The sequence below is a fragment of the Notamacropus eugenii genome, chromosome 6 (assembly GCF_028372415.1).
Source record: "Notamacropus eugenii isolate mMacEug1 chromosome 6, mMacEug1.pri_v2, whole genome shotgun sequence".
NCBI lineage: Eukaryota > Metazoa > Chordata > Mammalia > Diprotodontia > Macropodidae > Notamacropus > Notamacropus eugenii.
Window position 1 is genome coordinate 70929298 of NC_092877.1, and position 18329 is coordinate 70947626.

Below are 18329 nucleotides of genomic sequence, written 5' to 3' on the forward strand. Positions count from 1 at the left end.
TGAAACAACAGCATGGTAGCATTTATTTTTCATCATAGCTTTTTCTTTTATAAGTTTTAGTGGTGCTTTTAATTTCTATACCATAGTCATTTCTGCTAAATGGCAGTCTTCCTAACCTTCAGACCCTTTCTTATAACCAAGAACAACTCAATAAAACCAATGGATGGAGGTAGCACGTCACATTCTATACCTCTATTGAGAAAAGGGAAGCGTATTTCTTTAATGGGTCTCTTGAACTAATGTTGGTCAATACAATAATATGAGTTTGACTGCCTCTTGGCATTTTATGCTGTGTTGTTGTGGTCATTGTAGATATTATTTTCCTGGTTCTTTGCGGTGCATCCACTTATACACATCTTTCAACATTTCTGCGTATTTCTCATTTTAGCATTTCTTTTGTAGTAAATTTACCTTGATTAACTGTAAGTTGCTTAATCTAGTGCTTTCCAACTCAAATAGAAATAGCATCCTTCAGGCAATCCCTCATTGTTGAATATTCACTTTTTTTTCCAATATTTTTCTCTTTTATTCTAGAACAAAGAGTTATGCTATGAATAGTCTATTGTATATTTGGCGACTTGCTTTCTCTCTCTGATATCCTCAGGGAATATGCCCAGTATTTGGACTGCTGGGTGAAAAGGTATGAAGAGTTTAGAATTATGTGAGGAAACTAAATTGTTTTCCAGAAGGGTTGAACCAATTCATAGCTCTTCTAATAGTGAATTAGTGTGCTCTTCTTCCCACAGTCCCTGTACTACTGGGTATTTTTATTTTTCATCAGTTTTGCCACTTTGAAGAGCATGAAGTGAAACTTCAGAGTTGTTCTAATTTACATTTTACTAATTAGTGACTTGGAACAATCTTTTATAGGGTTTTTGGGGGTTTACAATTCTTTCTGAAAACTCTTTCTTTCATTTGACTTCTATTGTGGAAATAATTCTTACTCACATAGGTCTTTGTTAGTTCCCTAAATATCTTGGGTATTAAATTCTTATCAGAGATGGTTAATGCACAGATTTTCCTCCTTCTGGATCATTTCTTTTCTTAGCTTCAGTTGTATTGATTTTATTGTGCAAAAGCCTTTTAATTTTATGTGATCTAAATTATGATTTTTATCTTTTGTAATCTCTGCTATTCTTTGTTCGGTTAAACATTTCCCCCAAGTCACAGTTGTGAAAAATACCTCCTGGTGGTCTCTAGTTTTGCTTTTTTTTAAAATTATGTGACTTTTTATGTTTACTTGCATATCTGTACAGAGCTTATTGTAGTGTATGGTGTAATGCTGGTATAAATCTAATTTTTTTCAAGGATTTTCTAGTTTTCCCATCATTTTTTTTTGTTGCATATTAACTCCTCCCCTTCCCCCATCTTTGGTGTTTTTGGGTTTATCAAACAGTAGACTACTCAATGGATCTTATTTATCCAGACTGTATTTCTGATTTATTTTTCTATTTTTAACTACTATCAAATAGTTTTGAGTCTTGTTCTTTTATGATGTTATCTATGGCCAAAGAGATTCAGGGCTCACATGGACTGAGTATAGTTTTTGAGGTCTGCTCGCAGAGAGCAGGTACTGTTCTTACAACTGAATAAAACTCCAAAAGAAATCTCTAAAACAAAACTTAGATATAGCTTGTGTCTGTCTCTCCAAATGAAAGTAACAAAGTCGCTATTCCTTCATAGGCACCCAATGCACAATATGCACATTAGGCATGGGAAAATTTTTTATTTGCTCCATCTCAGGAAATACATAAGGCAAATAATGCAGAAAATATAGGACACTCAAATAGACAATTATAATTCCTTGGATGTTAAAGGCAATTTATCCCCCTTTCTCCCCCCAAAAAACAAAATAGCAACAAAATCTTTCTTTTTATCTCAAATTTTTACCCTCTTTTAAAATAATTTAATTTTTTCTCCAATTAGTGAAGATTTATTTCCTCTCCCTTCTCTATTCATTGGAAAAGAAAAAATCTAACAAAATCTTTGTGACAGATATGCATAGTCAAGTCAAAAGAATTCCTGTATTGGCCATACTGAAAAAGTATGCATCTCAGTCCACATCTTGAGTTCATCATGCCTCTGTCAGTAAATGAATAGCATGCTTCATCATTGGTCTTCTGGAATACTGGTTGATTCATTGATAAATCTTCATTGATTAGAGTTATTAAGACTTTCAGAATTGTATATAAATGTTGTTATTGTATACTTGGCCTTCAGACTCTGTTCATTTCATTCTGTATCAGTTCATTCAAGTTTTCCCAGGCTTCCTTGAAACTAGCCCTTTCTGTATTTCTTATACTGAATAATATTTCATTAAATTTGAATTTGCTGAAAAAATTTCCCCCCAGTTACTTGTTTCTCTTCTAATTTTAGTTGCATTGCTTTTGTCTGTGCAAAAATTTTCTGCAATCAAAATTATTAGTTTTATCTTTATCATCTCTATCCATTCTTTTATCATACTCTAAATATAGATCCGAAGGATAATTTCTTTGTTGCTCCTCTAATTTGTTCATAATGTCACTCTTTATGTCTAAGTCATATATCTATCTGGAGCTTATATTGGTAGGTGAGGTATAAGATGTTCTCTGTCTTGCCAAATTGCTTTCCAGGTTTTCCATCAGTTTTTGTTAAATAATTAGTTCTTAACCCAATTGTTGGGGTCTTTTTGCTGATTTATCAAATAAGAGACCAATGTTTACATTTGATTCTACATATTACGTACTTAATCTTTTTCAAAGATCGATCTCTATATCTTAACCAGTACCAAATCATTTTGATGATTACTGCCTTTGTGTAATATGTGAGACTTGGTACTACTAGTCTCCAAGCTTCCATATTTAAAAGTTTCTCGAGATTCTTGGCCTCTTCTTCCTCCAGATGATTTTTAAAATAATTTTTTTTGGTTCTAAAAGTACTTATTTATTAGTTATTGCCATGGCACCGAATATAATAAATTTACATACTATTGTCATTTTTATTACACTGATTTGGCTTATACTTTAGGAATGGATATTTCTCCAATTTTTAAGTCTGTCTTTATTTATGTAAAGAGTATTTTGTAATTGCATTCTTATAATTCTGAATGTTTTGGCAGATTGATGTCTAAGTATTTTACATATTCTGTAGTTATTTTAAAAAAGGAATTTCTTTTACTATTTCTTCCTTCTGAGTTTAGCTGTATATATATATATACATGTATATATGTGACACTAATGATTTATGTGGATTTATTTTATATCCTGCAAAGTTATTTGCCAAAGTTATTATTTGGATTAATTTTTCATTTGTTCTGAGGATCAAAACCAAATCAGTGAAATGAGCATTTGTGTGAATAATAGAGCAGGGACTCTTAGAATTTTTTTCAATCAGCATGCATATTAAAAATTATTCTATCTTTCCCTCTACCCACTCATTGAACAAACAAAAAAACCCCTACAAATCCTGAAATAAAACCCTTAATACATAGCTGCAAAGTTCAGCAAAACAAATCCCCACATTAGCCATGTCCAAAAACACATCTTTTCCTGCATTTTAAATTAATTATTTCTCTACAAGGAGGTGAATAGTGTGTTTCATCTTCATTCTTTCGGACCTATGACTTATCATGGTTTTGATCAAAGTTTTGAAGTCTTTCAAAGTTGTTTTTCTTTATAATGTTATCATTGTATAGATTGCTCATCTACTTCTGCTCTGTTTACATTAGTTTGTGGACAGTTCTATGGCCTTCCTAGTTTCCTCTGGAATAATCCATTTCGTAATTTCTTATGGCACAACAATATTCCATCATATTCATATATCAAAATTCATTTAGGCATATCTCAATGTGAAGATACCCTCTTAGTTTTCAGTTGCTGACGACCACAAAAGAGATACTGTAACCTGAGGGGTATGAACTTGTTTTTTTAAAACTATTTTCCATGACCATATTTCAAAATAATTGGCTTCCTTTATAATCCTAAATATTTTATTTATTAGGTGAACACTCACCTTCCCCCCTCACACTCTCTGCCCCTTCCCATGAAGGATTCATGAGAGGACTTGGATAAGTAAAGAAATATGTAGATAGACCACTATCTATACTATTGAAGGGAGCATCTACATTGATGTGATTGTGAATCTAGGAAGTATAAGCCTATAATTATTTAACTGGCAGCTGTTTTGGGGGTTGTAATTACTAGTGGCTCATCAGTCAATCAACAAGGATGGGCTTTGGAGCCATAGAGTCTGTGCTCCCTTCTGGTTCTAACATTCTCTGAGTCTCTGAGTCTGTTGTGATGATTAAAATTTGCCCACTGTCAAAGATTCAGTGCCTGTCTGTAATATGGTGAGGGAGAACAAACAAATAAGTGAAACACTGATTCTAGAGTCAGAGCACCCGAGTTCCAACTCTATCTCTGATGCTTTCTGCTTGTGTGACTTTGGGTCTTTGCTTAGCCTCCTGAACCCCAGTTTCCTCACCTGTAAAATAAAAGGGGTTGAGCTAGATGACCTCTAAGATCCACTGCAGGTCTAGACCTCTCAGCCTGTGAACTGGAACTTCTTTGAATTCCTTGTGACTTTGACCGAGCCATAAGCAGCTCATATGATCATGGATTTGGAGATGGAAGGGACCTCTGAACCTCCTTATTTTATAGATGTACAGAGACCCAGAGAGGTTAAGTTACTTGCCAAATGTCACAGAAGTAGTAAGTAGCAGAGCTGAGATTTGAATTCAGGTCCCATGGGTGTGAGTTCCATACTTTTCATCCCACGTTCTGTGTTTTTTCCATTGCACCACTGGGGCTCTAAGTCTTGACATTCTGTTGAATAGGTCCCAATAGTCCTCGAGGAGATAAATCACTATTGACATAGTGGGCAGAGCACTGACCTTGAAGTTCAGAGACCTGAGTGCCTATCCCAGCTCTGTCCCAAGGATAAACATTTTACATCTCTGAGATCTCCTTATCTGTAAGAGATATGGTTAAATTTGTTGATATAGAACAGGTGTTCTTAACCTGGGATCCATGGACTCCATGGATAGATTTCAGGTAGTCTGTGACTTTGGATGGAGAAAAAAAATAGATCTTTATTTTCAATAACTTTTGGATTCCTTTGTAATCCTATGTATTTTATTTTATATATTTAGCAACGCTATCCCAAGAAAGGCTTTACCTGACTTCCAAAGGGTGTATAACATAGAAAAAATCCCCAATCTAGAATGTTATAAAATTCCAAGAGAGTAAATTTAGACCTGGAAGGCTTTAAAGACCTTCAAATACAACCCCTTCATTTTAAAGATGAGAAAACTGAAGTTAAGTGACTTGAACCCTCACACCACAAGTATGTGTCTGAGGCAGGCTTTGAAAATAGGTTTTTCTAACTCCAGCACTGGCTTTATCTACTATCCGGTGTGTCTTTTCTTTCCAATTTTTTGATAAGCTATGGCAATTTGATGGCTTTTTCTCCATCCATCCATCCATCCATCCATCCATCCATCCATCCATCCATCCATCCATCCATCTAATGTTTGCTGAACTTCCATAATGTGAAAGGCCCAGGGCCAGGTCCTAAGTGGAGGTGGGGGACTGGGTAAGGAAGAGGAGATACAAAATGAATAAGTCCAGGTCCCTTCCCTCTGCCCTGCAGACAGTGAAGGATCTCATTCAATATTAGTAATTATGACAATCTGCACCGTTCTCTCGGGGAAATAAACCAATCCTATCCCCGTGGTTACTGCTCCTCTCTCCCACTCCCAGCCCCCAATAAAATGAAGAAAGAAAGGGAAATGAATTGGGGTTACTGACAAGTAAATTTGAGTTGTTTAGAATAATCAAAACCTAGAAAATTCCATTTGTGAGCAGCTTGCACAGCTCAGAGCTCAAACAATGTTTGAAGATAACATTTCCTGGAATTGATGCCTATCTAGGCAGGGTTGTAGCTTAGGGACCTTGTACTATTCATAAGAACACAAAACAATCCCGGCAGAGCTCTGTTTGCATTTGAATCACTAATATCCTAAACAACCCAGCAAAGGTCAGAGGCCATGCATACATACACAGACTTTCACCACTTGGTTCTTAAAAACACAGATAGCTTCCCCAGAAACAAGGAACCATTTAGAGCCCTGGAGTCTTTTTCTTTTCTTTTTTCTTTTTCCTGATCTTTATCAATGTGTCTCTGGTCCTTCTAGTTTGGTTTCTGTATATGTGAGATCACTTGGTGGTTTTTCTCTAAAGGATTAAGTGTTCATGACAAACGAAACCAATGTGAAATTTTAGCTCATGGTGAGCCAGGGGGTTGCACGATTTCTGTCCCTACGACATTTTTGCACATGCCAGCATTTAACTGTGGCAAGAGATACAGGCTAATGTGAATATTTTGTGAGATTTCAATCTTAAAATGCTAAGTGGTTGGAAAGGCATTATGGGTATGTCCACAAAGGCAAGTTAAGATAATTATTGGAGTAATTGGGACAAAACAAATCACTAAAATGCTATAGAAGAGAGGTAGTATGGTAAGAAGGGACAATAAGAGCCAGGCCTGGAGTCTGGAAGACTCATCTCCCTGAGTTCAAATCTGGCCTCAGACACTTACTAGCTATGTGGCCCTGGGTAAGTCAAGTCACTTAATCCTGTTTTCCTCATTTTTCTCATCTATAAAAAAAAAAAAAAAAAACTGAGCTAGAGAAGGAAATGACAAACCACTCCAGTATTTTTGCCTAGAAGACCCCAAATGGGGTCATGAAGAATCTGACATGACTGAAATCACTCAACAACAACCAGTGTGGTAAACAGAAAGGTGTACAAGACTTGGAGTCAGGAGGAGCTGGGTTCAAAAGTTTCCTCTGACATTTATCAGTAACAATTAGTAAATTGCTTAGGCTCTCTGAATCTGTTTTCTTGTTTGTAAGATAGGGATGGGCAACCCTTATAACATTGCTATGAGGATCAAATGAGATATGCTCTGCAAACTCACAAATATTAGCTATACTATTAAAGAAAAAGGGATTTTGATATCCGAGTTAGCTAGATTTGTTATCTATATCATTCATCCCTTTACATCTCCATTTCAATGTACTTGGGTAGACTGACCTTATACAATCACACTACTTCTCAAGTCATAGATGGATCTCCATTGATTTCTGAATCAAGTCCTTAAACTTGCAATCTATCTTCAATCTTCCTTTAAAACATTATCTCACACCTTTTTCTATCTAACAGCTTATAGTTCTGCAAACCTCTACTACAGTTTGCCACCTTTCTTCATGTTGTTCCTTGTGCTTGGAATGTACTATTCCCATTATCTTGTCTGTCCTTCAAGGACTATCTCCAAATGCTATATCCTCTATCAAGCTTACTGTTTCTTCTAGGATGGAATTGACCTCACTCATCTAATCTCAGAGCATTTCATGCATGTCTTATACACTTAACTGCTTTTAAACTTGTTCTATATTTGTGTCATAGACGTTCTTTCACCAAAAGGTTCACCAGATGTCTCTGAGGACCCCTTACTACTATCCTTGTTCATGCTACTATTTGGGTTAATACTAGAATGACCAGAGCTTAAGAATACTTTAAAGGACCAAGCTGCATCAATTAACAATCAATTATCTGAATTTGCACATACTAGAGATGGTAGGATGAAACATCTCCATGTAATTATTCATATTTAAAGTACTTTTGCACACATAGGAGAAATCATAACAATTTACAGTAAAAAGAATTATTTTTAAAAATTCTTGAATATTACTGAATCCTAATATCTGAATCCACAGCCATGACTCCCACTACTGTACCTCTGTGCCAGATAACATGAATTCAACACAAAAGTCTCTTAATGAAACACTATAGCAAAGAAACGACAAGAAATTCAACCAGGCAGCCCGCATTCTCTTCTCTCATATAGAGATAGGTTTCACAGCAGAAATAATTAGCATGTTAGAAAAACCTGAAATCTATGGTGATGTTTCTCAAAAAACTGAAAGAGAGAATAACAGGTTTAGAGCACAAAAATAGTGAAGCAAAGGACAATTTGGAAGAAAAGAAGTCAAAAGGCAATAATATTAAAAGAACATATAATCTCTACACTAATAAAAACATTGACCTTGAAGACAAGGATGCAAAGTAAATTTAACAATCAGATATCTCCCAGAAGAACATTACAAATCAAAAAACCTGAATGTCATAATGCAAGAAATAATAATGACAACTTCCCAGAAACTTCTGAATACACAAAACAAATACTCATTTGATCCACAGATCACCCACGGATGAAAACTTCTACTTTTTAAACTACATGATAAATAGTGGTTAAATTTAACAGTTCCAATGACAAATAGCACATTTTTCAAACAGCCAGGTGAAAGACTTTTAAATATAAAGGAAAGGACATTTGAATGACACATGACTGTTCTGAACCCCTCAATCTATAAGTGGTTAGAGAATATGAATAGTTAAAAAAATTTTTTTTGAACTTAAACTCCCTAAAAAGATCATTCCAAATACACAACAGGGTCAAAACAGAGGATTTTATGAAACCATAAATTTCCACTCCATATCTTTTTTTAATAAAAAGTCTGTAATATATTTCACAATCACTTTGAATACTGTCCTACTTATCTCTGCTGCCTTCTGAACTTCCTTCTCTTTTCTTCTAGGCATTTAAAAATGTTTCAGTGGCCCACTTTTTAACATCAGGATCATTAGCCCCACTTCTCTCTCTTCCACCAGTCTCCCTTCCAATTAAGAAAATGTAAAATAATTTAAAAAATACCTTGTAAAGATAAGTATAGTCAAGTAGTAGCCATGTCCAAAATTGGGTCTTTTTCTGCACCTTGAGCCCATTGTCTCTCTTTTCAGGAGGTGGATTATATGCTTTATCACAGGTACTATAAAGACATGGTTGGCCATTTCATAGATCAGAGGTCTAAAGTCTTCTGGAGTTGTTTTTTCTTTACAGTGTCATTGTTTCTGTATAAAGTATTCTTTTGGTTCTGCCTACTTCACTCTGAATCAGTTTATACTACCAGGATTCTCTGCAATCTTCTATTTCACTGTTTTTTACAATACAATAATATTCCATTACATTCATGTACCCCAGTGTATTCAGTCCTTTGTTTCATTAAGGGTCCATGAGACTGTGAGCTTCTCCTTTAGATTGTGAACTCTTTGAGCACAGCCACTGTCTTCTTGCCATTTAAAAAGTTTCTTGTATCTTTAGCACTCAGCACAATGCCTGGCACATAGAAGATACTTAATAAATGTTTAATTGACTGACTCTCTCCCAGGATCACTAGGATTCCCTCTTGACCTCTAGAAGCAACTAGGTGACTCATTGGATAGAGTGTTGGGCCTGAAGTTAGGAAAATCTGAGTACAAACTTGGCTTCAGATCCTTACTAGTTATGTGACTTTGGAGAAGTCACTTAATCTCTGACTTAGTTTTTTCACTTGTCAAATGGATTGCACCTACCTCCCAGGGTTGTTGTGAGGATCACATGAGATAATTTTTGCAAAGAACTTAGCACAGTTCCTGGCACTAAGTACCTATAAAGCACTTAGTAAATGCTTGTTTCCCTACTTTTCATTTTGGTGTTAGGACTCCCTGAAATTTTGAGCTTCATGGGATCCTTTGTGGCGTCTCAGTAAAGAGTGCTAAATCCCTGAGAAATCCATTTCTTGTTGCCTGTAGTTTGCTGGCTGGTGTTTTACATACTTCTGGGGATGGGATGTAGTTTCTCTCTGGATTTCTTGAGCATTGAGAATTTCAGGTCTTTGCTATATTAGGCTTTTTTGCTTCTTTATTATTAGCAATGGTGCTAGAACAGGGAATGGGAAGGATACAAGGAAAGACACTCCCATCAGTGTCTCCGTTTTGTCATCTGTGAAACAAAATGGCTGGATTAGATTATCTCAAAGGTCACATTCATCTAACCCAGGAAGTAATTCTATGATTCAGTGTTGTAGTGTAGGAGAGGCAGGGAGCTGAGGAAAAAATTCTAGTGTGCACAATCTTTTTTACACGGAGTTGTTGTTCAGCTGTTTCAGTTGTGTCTGACTCTTTGTGACCAAGATACTGCAGAAGTTTGCATTTCTTCTCCAGTTCACTTTACAAACAAGGAAATGACTTACCTAGGATCACACAGCCAGTAAGTATCTGAGGCTGGATTTGAACTCAGGAAAACTGACTTCAAGCCCAGTGCTCTATCTACTGAACCACCTGGCTGTATTTGCTGAATTAAAATTTAAGAACTTTTGAGGGAAATAAGGCATGTTAGAGTAGGTACTTCCTTATTGAAAACATTCTAGGGTACACTGACCAAATGTCTTCAGAAATGGTTACGTCTTTCTTGTTGGAAGAATGGAGACTTCTAAGTGTCTAATGACTGAGAAGCAGCACTGAAGATGAGCAGATTCTCTACTCATAGGTAGTACCTCTTCTCTCTCTGAGTTGTTTGTGCTAGCTTGTAGAAAATTCCTAATAGCATGAGCTATCATCAAATCATGGGCGTATGCCTATATACTATGGCATCCTGTAGCCATTTGGGTATATTTGGCTGAGTTCTATCGATTTCTTATGAAAAGGAGGAAAAAAGTGTTTTATTCAATGCTGTGCATATTTGAAGGAAAGTCAATTTATTAAATCAATTGGCCATTGGGAAGAAGCACCTTCTTTGGCCTCTGTTATAGAAAAGTGTTTCTTTTTTTAAAATAAGTTTTTATTGTCTTCTGTTTCTTATATCATCATAATTGTTCCTAATGACCTTCCCTCTCCCCTTACCAGAGACCTGGCGTATATAACAAATAGTCTTTTTAAAGAGAAATAAATCAGCACAATTGACCGATAAACTGAAAGTCTGAAAATGTGTTATGTGTAGCCCCCAAGAATCTCCCTCCTCTCCAAAGGGGTGGATTGGAGGATGTGTTGAAAAGTATTTCTTATTCGAATAACAGAAAAAACATTGAAAGTCCTGGAGAAGAAATATTTAAACATATCTCCTCCCTAGTGGTAAAGAGGTAGGGAACTAGGAGAAAAAAATATCGTATTCAATCAGGAGTGGTCACTGTATCAGATGATTTTGCTTAATTATTTTTCTTTGCCCCAAGAAAGGCATCGGGATGAATGCTAAGTTGAAATGACTGTGTTACAAAGACAAAAGGCAATAAAATTTTAAAAAAAGAAAAAAAATAATTCTTGAAATGACCTATAGCTTAAACAAACTCATTACCCAGTATGGGAAACTGGTCAGTGTTTTCTCTGCCTTGCTAGTGCTGAAATTACCTTCCGTTTACATTGTATATAGCCTACATGTAATGGTTGTTTGCATGTTATCTCCCTTCCTACTAGAATGTGAACTCTTTGAGGAAAAGGACTATATTTTGACTTTCTTTGTCTTCTCATAGCTTGGCATAGTGCCTGGCATGTTGTAAATACTTAATAACTGCTTATTAACAGACTAAAACCAATGTCCAATTCAACTTCCTTGTTAGGTTTACATTTGGAGGCTCAAAACATCAGGGATGTGGGTGGGAAGTATGCCTCATGTCTGTTGCCTAGCATCTGTGAGTCTGAGCCCATGTATCTTGGCACCCACTGCACACTGCTAGGGAACATGCCTGGGTATAATTGTCACTGGGTGTACCTTTGATCCATTCTAGAGTCTTTTGATTGTATGTCCCTCATAACTGAAGACCACTGGGATGCAATGTTTTAGAAATATTACCTGTTATTTCTTATTCTTTACCCTTTGACTATCCTACCTATGCCTTCTTTCATACCTGTCTTCAATGAGATCTTTTACGTAACTTCCTGAGTGTCAATCATTGTTAGTAATACCCATAGGCTATAGTTCTTTCCATTGCCCTTTGGCATGATTAAAATTTTAATTATTTTCTTACAGAATCAAAATCATGATATTCCAAGATTTGTAGCCATATAATATCTCCAGCAGAATATTAGGGTTAAAATATACTTTTTTCCCTCTGCAGCAACCTGGGCTCATTGTAGGTGCTACATAATTTCCTAGATATCATTCCTTCTTTTTCAATTATGGCTGAGGCTACTTATTCATCTATGGGACCTGTCCTAGTTTGTATACATATATTCACACATACATACATACATATCTTTGTTCATTCAAATAGACTTGCAATCTCATTTATTTGGAAGTCCCCTCCAATGACATAGATCATTACTCATCCATACCTACTCATCGTATAGGCCTCTTGTTAACATCTTCCCCCAAATTTACCCAATATTCTCAAGGCCTTCCTTAATTTCTCCTGATATCATGAAGGTAGCATCAAAGCTGCCTGTCTATCATTCTCTCACTATTTAAAGGGGAAGGAAACAAACATATTAAACACTTACTATGTACTAAGCACCTACTATGTACTAAACATTTGGCACTGTGCTAAGCATTTTACAAATATTATCTGATTTGATGCTTGTAACAACCTTCTGAAATAGGTGCTATTATTCTCCCCATCTTACAGAAACTCCGGAAGACAGAGATTAAGTGACTTGCCTATAGTCACACAGCTAGTAAATGTCTAAGTCCAGACACTTTAAGCTCAGGTCTTCCTGATTGTAGATCTAGTGCTCTATCCACTGTGCCATCTAGCTGCCCCAAACCAACCCATCCATTTCCTTGTCTTGTATTTTCTGGATAACATCTTTTACTTCTCATCTTCCAACTTCCTTATTGGTTACATTTCCCAGTCTTCCCGCACCCACTAAATGCTTCTCTTTTGTCCTTTGTGTGATATTAATTTTTAACTTCATGTGTTGTTGCTATACAGCAACCTGGAAAGAATCTTGGTATTTGAAGGATGGGTCTCTGCTTCCTTGGAAAGCTTGTGTTCATTAAAGGAGTTTTGTAATTTCCTGGAGGCAGTTCTGCCCATTCTCCTCTTCCTGTTCAATTCTGGGCCCAAAGCATTATCTAATTGAATCTGTTTTGCAGACTTACATACTAATTTGTATTTGGAAAATAAGCATTCTTCATCCATTTGGTATTTCCTGTGTGGATGGACAGACCAAACTCTTGGGTGTTTCATATATCTCTTCCAGAAGGTTCTGCCGTGTTCCAGGGCTTGATACCTTCAAAATAATGTTATCTGCAAACAAGCATCTGGAGGACCTCATCATGTACAGAGAAACTCTGTTTAACAGTCACAGTGGTGAAAACTTTCAGTGAGCTTACATTTCCTTTTCTGTCTTGTCTAACATTTATGATCAGAGGGTTATGGAACTATGTTACCTTTACTATTATGTTTCAAGAAATCTTGATTCTTTGGATGAGAGACACCTTGTTGAAAAAGAGGCTTTAATGAAGTATATTGCTTAAATGCTTTCACATAAGCAGCAAATAATAAACACTATGTGAGTTTATATTCTCCAAATCTTTTAGTCAGTTACATAATCATAAAGATAGGGTACATTTTTGAATGTTTGTGAAAGCCTGCTTATTTCTTAATGATAATTCATCAATGATGCCTTTTATTTTTATACAAATGACTCCATTAAATCTTACTCTGATGCCCCATCGTGGTGTGGAGGTGGCCCTGGAATTTTGAAGAGTATGCCAGTGAAGGTTTCTGCCGTATTGAAAATCTTTGAGTATGACTGGTGGCAATTTAAGTGCACTTTCCAGTGACCAGCCTAGATACATACCCAGAGGTCTATCACCAGTAGTCTGGCTTCTTGGTGCTTAATTTTTTGGCCATTGTAACCCACAGGGGGAAGAAAGATAAATACAAAATGGTCCTTAGTCTCATGTGACCTCTTTGTAATTCTTCAGTGTAAGAAAAAGGGGCAGAGGAGGCTAGACTGATGTGAAATACTTGTCCAATGACCTATGAGTGGACATATTACTGGAGGAGCTGAGTCAAATCTGTCTGGACGTTCTTGCTACCATGGAAATCAGAAGAAGGAATGAAGTTGCAGGTGAATAAAAGGATGGGTTACAGTTATTTCTTAGAATTGATTTTATTGGATGTCTGAAACAAAACACTATTTCATGGGCTACCTCTGTAGAACTAATGATAAATATTTTCAAAAGACTACTCTGAAAATAACTGAAACTTGTGCATCCACATTAGTTGCTTACAATGAAGAGGTCAAGACATGTTAGGAAGTGCTCACCCTCCAAGTGAAATCAATATGCCTCTGAATATTTGGAGACTTCAATGAAAAAGTGAAGTTGGCAAGAAACATATGGGAAAGCATGCTTCAGGGAAAGAGAATGAGAGACCAGTGCTTTGGAAATTGTGCCATTATATCATGAAAACATTCTTTGAGAAAAGAATTGGTAGATACTGGACATGCTGTATTCCAAATAATGTTGCAAAAAATGAAATAGGTTTTTTCCACGCTACCTTTATGTCGCTGAAGAGCCCATTTGACTTTTACATGATACCATATTTCTTTTGACTTAAATTCCTATCAAGAAAGCCTCACTATCTGACATTCTAGTTGGTTGGCACAACTTACCTATAAGCATGATGACCATAGTGGATGTGAAGAAAGTTTTGTTAAAAGAAGAAAATAATTGTAACAATTCTACAAAAAAATCCAGATCACAATAAATGCAGTAGAGTGGAGTGTGGGCAGTGGTGTGCTGGCACTGGCTCACAAGAACTAATTGTTAAATTTCCAGTGTGAGCATTTGTACCTTGAAAATCAGCAAATGATACAAATCAGAGCTTCATTTATTGTTTTGTTGATTGTCTAGAGTTAAAAAAGGGATGGGTAAGATGTTAATAATGCTGATTAAACTCCAAAATGTGCCTTGCATTCATTCTCCACAACCTCTCCCCTAGTTGGTTGTTAAACATTTACCAGCATATCCCTGAGTAAAGGACTTGTCTGAGAGTTAGAAGGCTTTGATCCCAATCTCTGGTCACCCTCCACTGAATGTAGTGTACTTTTTCAATGATCCTTAAAGTTCTCTAAATTGAGTACAATACCTCAGATGTCTGACCATCACAGAATGGAGTCCTTACTTCTCTAGATCTGGAAATCCCAAATCTATTAGTGCAGACTAACATTGCAGTAGCTTTTGTTTCTTTGTTTGGTTCTTTTTTTAAAATAGCAATTTGTGGTTAATATGTCCCTCTCATGTGAACTGTTGTCAAGGCACGTCTCTCTCATTCTATAATCGTACAATTGATTGTCTTAGCCCAAACTCAGGTCATTATAATTATTCTTAAAATTTCATCATGCTAGCTTTGGCTTTGAGTTTCTATTAGATATTTTAGCATTTCAGCTCATTAATCACCAGAGAAGAATTCTATATTTAGATTACTAGTTGTTAAATTAATGTTTGTACAGGTCTAAAAACTATGATTTTGAGTCCCCTTTCTCCACTGTTTCTTCACTGTATCACTGCCGAAGTAGAAAATAAAGTATATAGGACTAAAGTTACATAAGGCCACTTTGTTTTATTATTTGTGATCAGATGGCATTCAACCTACTGTCCAGATTTAGTTAGGTTGGGTTTGGGACAGCAACTTTTGTCCATTGATTGCTCCATAGCCAAATCCATTGTGTTTTGGTATAAATTGCCAGAGTTGCATTCCATTGGCTTGAGTCAAAAAACCAGAGGCACCTTCAGGCAATGAAAAAAATATCAGAATAGGAATTTTATGAAGGGAAAACATGGGAAACTTCATAAATTCACAAGTAGACCATGGACAGGGTCCATACTCATATTCTTTGTATCATTCCAGTTTTAGTGTATCTAGTCAGGGAGGAACTTAGACAAGAATCACTGATTGGAATCAGCATATCAGTGGGATCCCAAATCCATTTTAAGATCATATTATAGATTTCTAGATAAGCATCCAACCCTTTTGACTATTGAGTACCTCCCCAGTCTGTTTTATTAGATTTATTTCTTTGGAACAAAGTCAATTCTTCCACTTTCATATTCTAGTTATGAACCCTATTCTATCAATAATGTTGAGGTTTTAAACTCTGGTATACCTCCTGACTCTTCATAGCCTATCACCCATGTCTAAAATTTTCTCTTCATTTCTGGCTTCTTTTCCACTTCTTTTTTTTGGTTTCCTTCTCTCATCTAAAACTTCACCTTCTATGAGAAGTCTTTCCCAATCCCCTCAATGCTTGTGCTTTCCCTCTATGATTAGCTCTAATTTATCATGCCTTGTTTGTACATAGTTTTTTTTTTTTTTTTACACATTATCTCCCCCATTAGACACAAAGTTCCTTGAAAGCCCGGACTGTTTTTGCCTTTCTTTTTATCTTTAGCACTGAGCACAGTGCCAGAGTGGTAAATGTTATTGACTGACTGACTCCAAGAAATGTGTGTCCAGAAACTGATTTTCAGAGTTGGAGCAAAGGGGTCTAAGAATTACCCTTTTTGCCTATAACATTAGTTGAGCTGTCAGCTCTCATTCTGTCTTGTAAGTGAGTTGATACACTTTTGAAGGAACTCAACCACATTTATACCAACATTCTCAATGTAAATGAAACCAGAAAATAAAATAGAATGCACTAAGTGAAAGGATGGTTCATAGGTTTTCCATGGAGAAAGGAGTAAGGGAATTGGCAAAATGTGTTTAATCATGTGTCCCACAGCAATGAGAAATATGATTTCACAAGACACAATGCTTGGTATGTAGTAGGTAATTAATAAATGTTTTGTTACTAATTGTCATTTGGTTTTCTTATTTTGTAGTACTTATAATGAGCATAAGAAAATAGAGCGAAAAGATGATTATTTCTACAACGCAATTAAAAAATCCTGTAATTAAAAAATCCTAAGACCAGTCTCCTAAGAGATTGGTGTCAAAGGTAAATCTTTGGGCTTTAAAATACAGTTCTACATCTTAACTCTCTTCAATAAAAGTATATATACATCCATTTTTTCATAAGTCAGAATCTCAGTAATTGACTTCATGTTTTGGCTAACACAATGGACAGGCACAAAGTATGCCCCTTCTTCAAAACATGAGGGGCTGTGCAACTGGCCTTTTGTGTCTGATCTTCAGTCCATCATATCTGAAGATAGACTTTACTTTGAAAAGTCCACTGTTTTGTTGTTGGGGGTGGAAGCTCAATTCCATGTGGACAGTCTCGGGCGGGTAAAGGTGGGAACTTCTAAATCTTAGAGTTCTCATGAGGCCCCCCATAAAACACCAGGGGAATCGAGGAGTGAGACCGAGCAATCTCGTGTATTTCCGCCTCTTCCCGTGAGAAATGTGATGGGAGGAGCATCCCCCTCAATACTGACCCGGATCTGGGCACACCTATTGTTATCTAACAGGCACGGTATTCAGGTGCAAACTACGCGGCCGAAGAGCTTAATTAGGGTCAGGAAAGCCTGAAGGCACTCTTAGCGCAGGAGGGGCCCTTACAGGACAGAAGGCGCCTCTTCCCTTTTCCTCTCTTCGCTCTCCCTCTCCCCTCTCTCCCCACTTCCACTTCCGCTTCCAATCTCTTACTGTAAGATCTTTGCCTCCTTGGGAGATTTTCTCGCTCCCTCCTAAGGAAGAATTTCCCCTGCACTTGTAGCCAGGACCCTGAATAAAGCTTAACCCTTGCTCGACTCCGGAAAGTCTCTTCTCTCATACATTTATCCGGTTTGGCCAACCGAAGACCTGGGACAGGTAAGGTAAGACTCAGGTAGCCCTCAGGCCTCTAGGCCTGGCATTTTGTGAGCTGTTCAATGTGTTTTTAATCTGCAAACACAGAAGTTAAGGACACTGAGCTCTGGAGAGATGATTCAATTGGCTCTATTGTTATCTGTCTGTTTAGAAATACTGATTGGGAAAGAAAAGGAAAAAATGATATTTCAATGAAGCACTTTCACTATTGTCCTGCTGCTTAGGCTGACATTCAAAGTATTACACAAAGTGGCTTCAACATCACCTACCACTACTTGCCTTTATGCACCCTACCAACTCCAGGCAAATTGGTCTGTTTTGGTATTCCTCCAATATACCCTTTACTGTGCTGCATCCAGGCTTTTGCTTCCAAATCTCAAATACTCTGTCTCCACATCTCCTGCTATTAGAACCTAACCTCATTCTTCCAAGTCAGGTTCAAATGCCATCTCCTTCAAGAAACTCTTTTTTCCATCTGAAAGTGATTTTTTCCCCTCCTGCTAGTTCTGGTGGTTTCTATCTTATATCTCTCTTACGTAACTATACCTTACATTTGAAGGTTTATAGAGCACTCCCCCCATAGCAACCCTGAAATAGGCTAGTCAGTGAAAGTGTTTTGATCCCCATTTTAAAGATGAGGAAACAAAGTTTCCTAAAGATTCAGTAACTGATCCAAAGACTTAGAACTAGTAAGTGGCAGAGCCTGAATTTCAACATG

At 36.7% G+C, this 18329-nt stretch overlaps 1 non-coding gene across 1 annotated transcript; it reads right to left on the minus strand.

Moving 5' to 3' along the window:
* Window positions 1–15635: 15635 nt before the first annotated feature.
* LOC140512923 (U6 spliceosomal RNA) lies at window positions 15636–15743 on the minus strand. Its single transcript, XR_011969978.1, has one exon. It is a non-coding gene; the product is annotated as a U6 spliceosomal RNA (small nuclear RNA).
* Between the last annotated feature and the right edge of the window lie 2586 nt (window positions 15744–18329).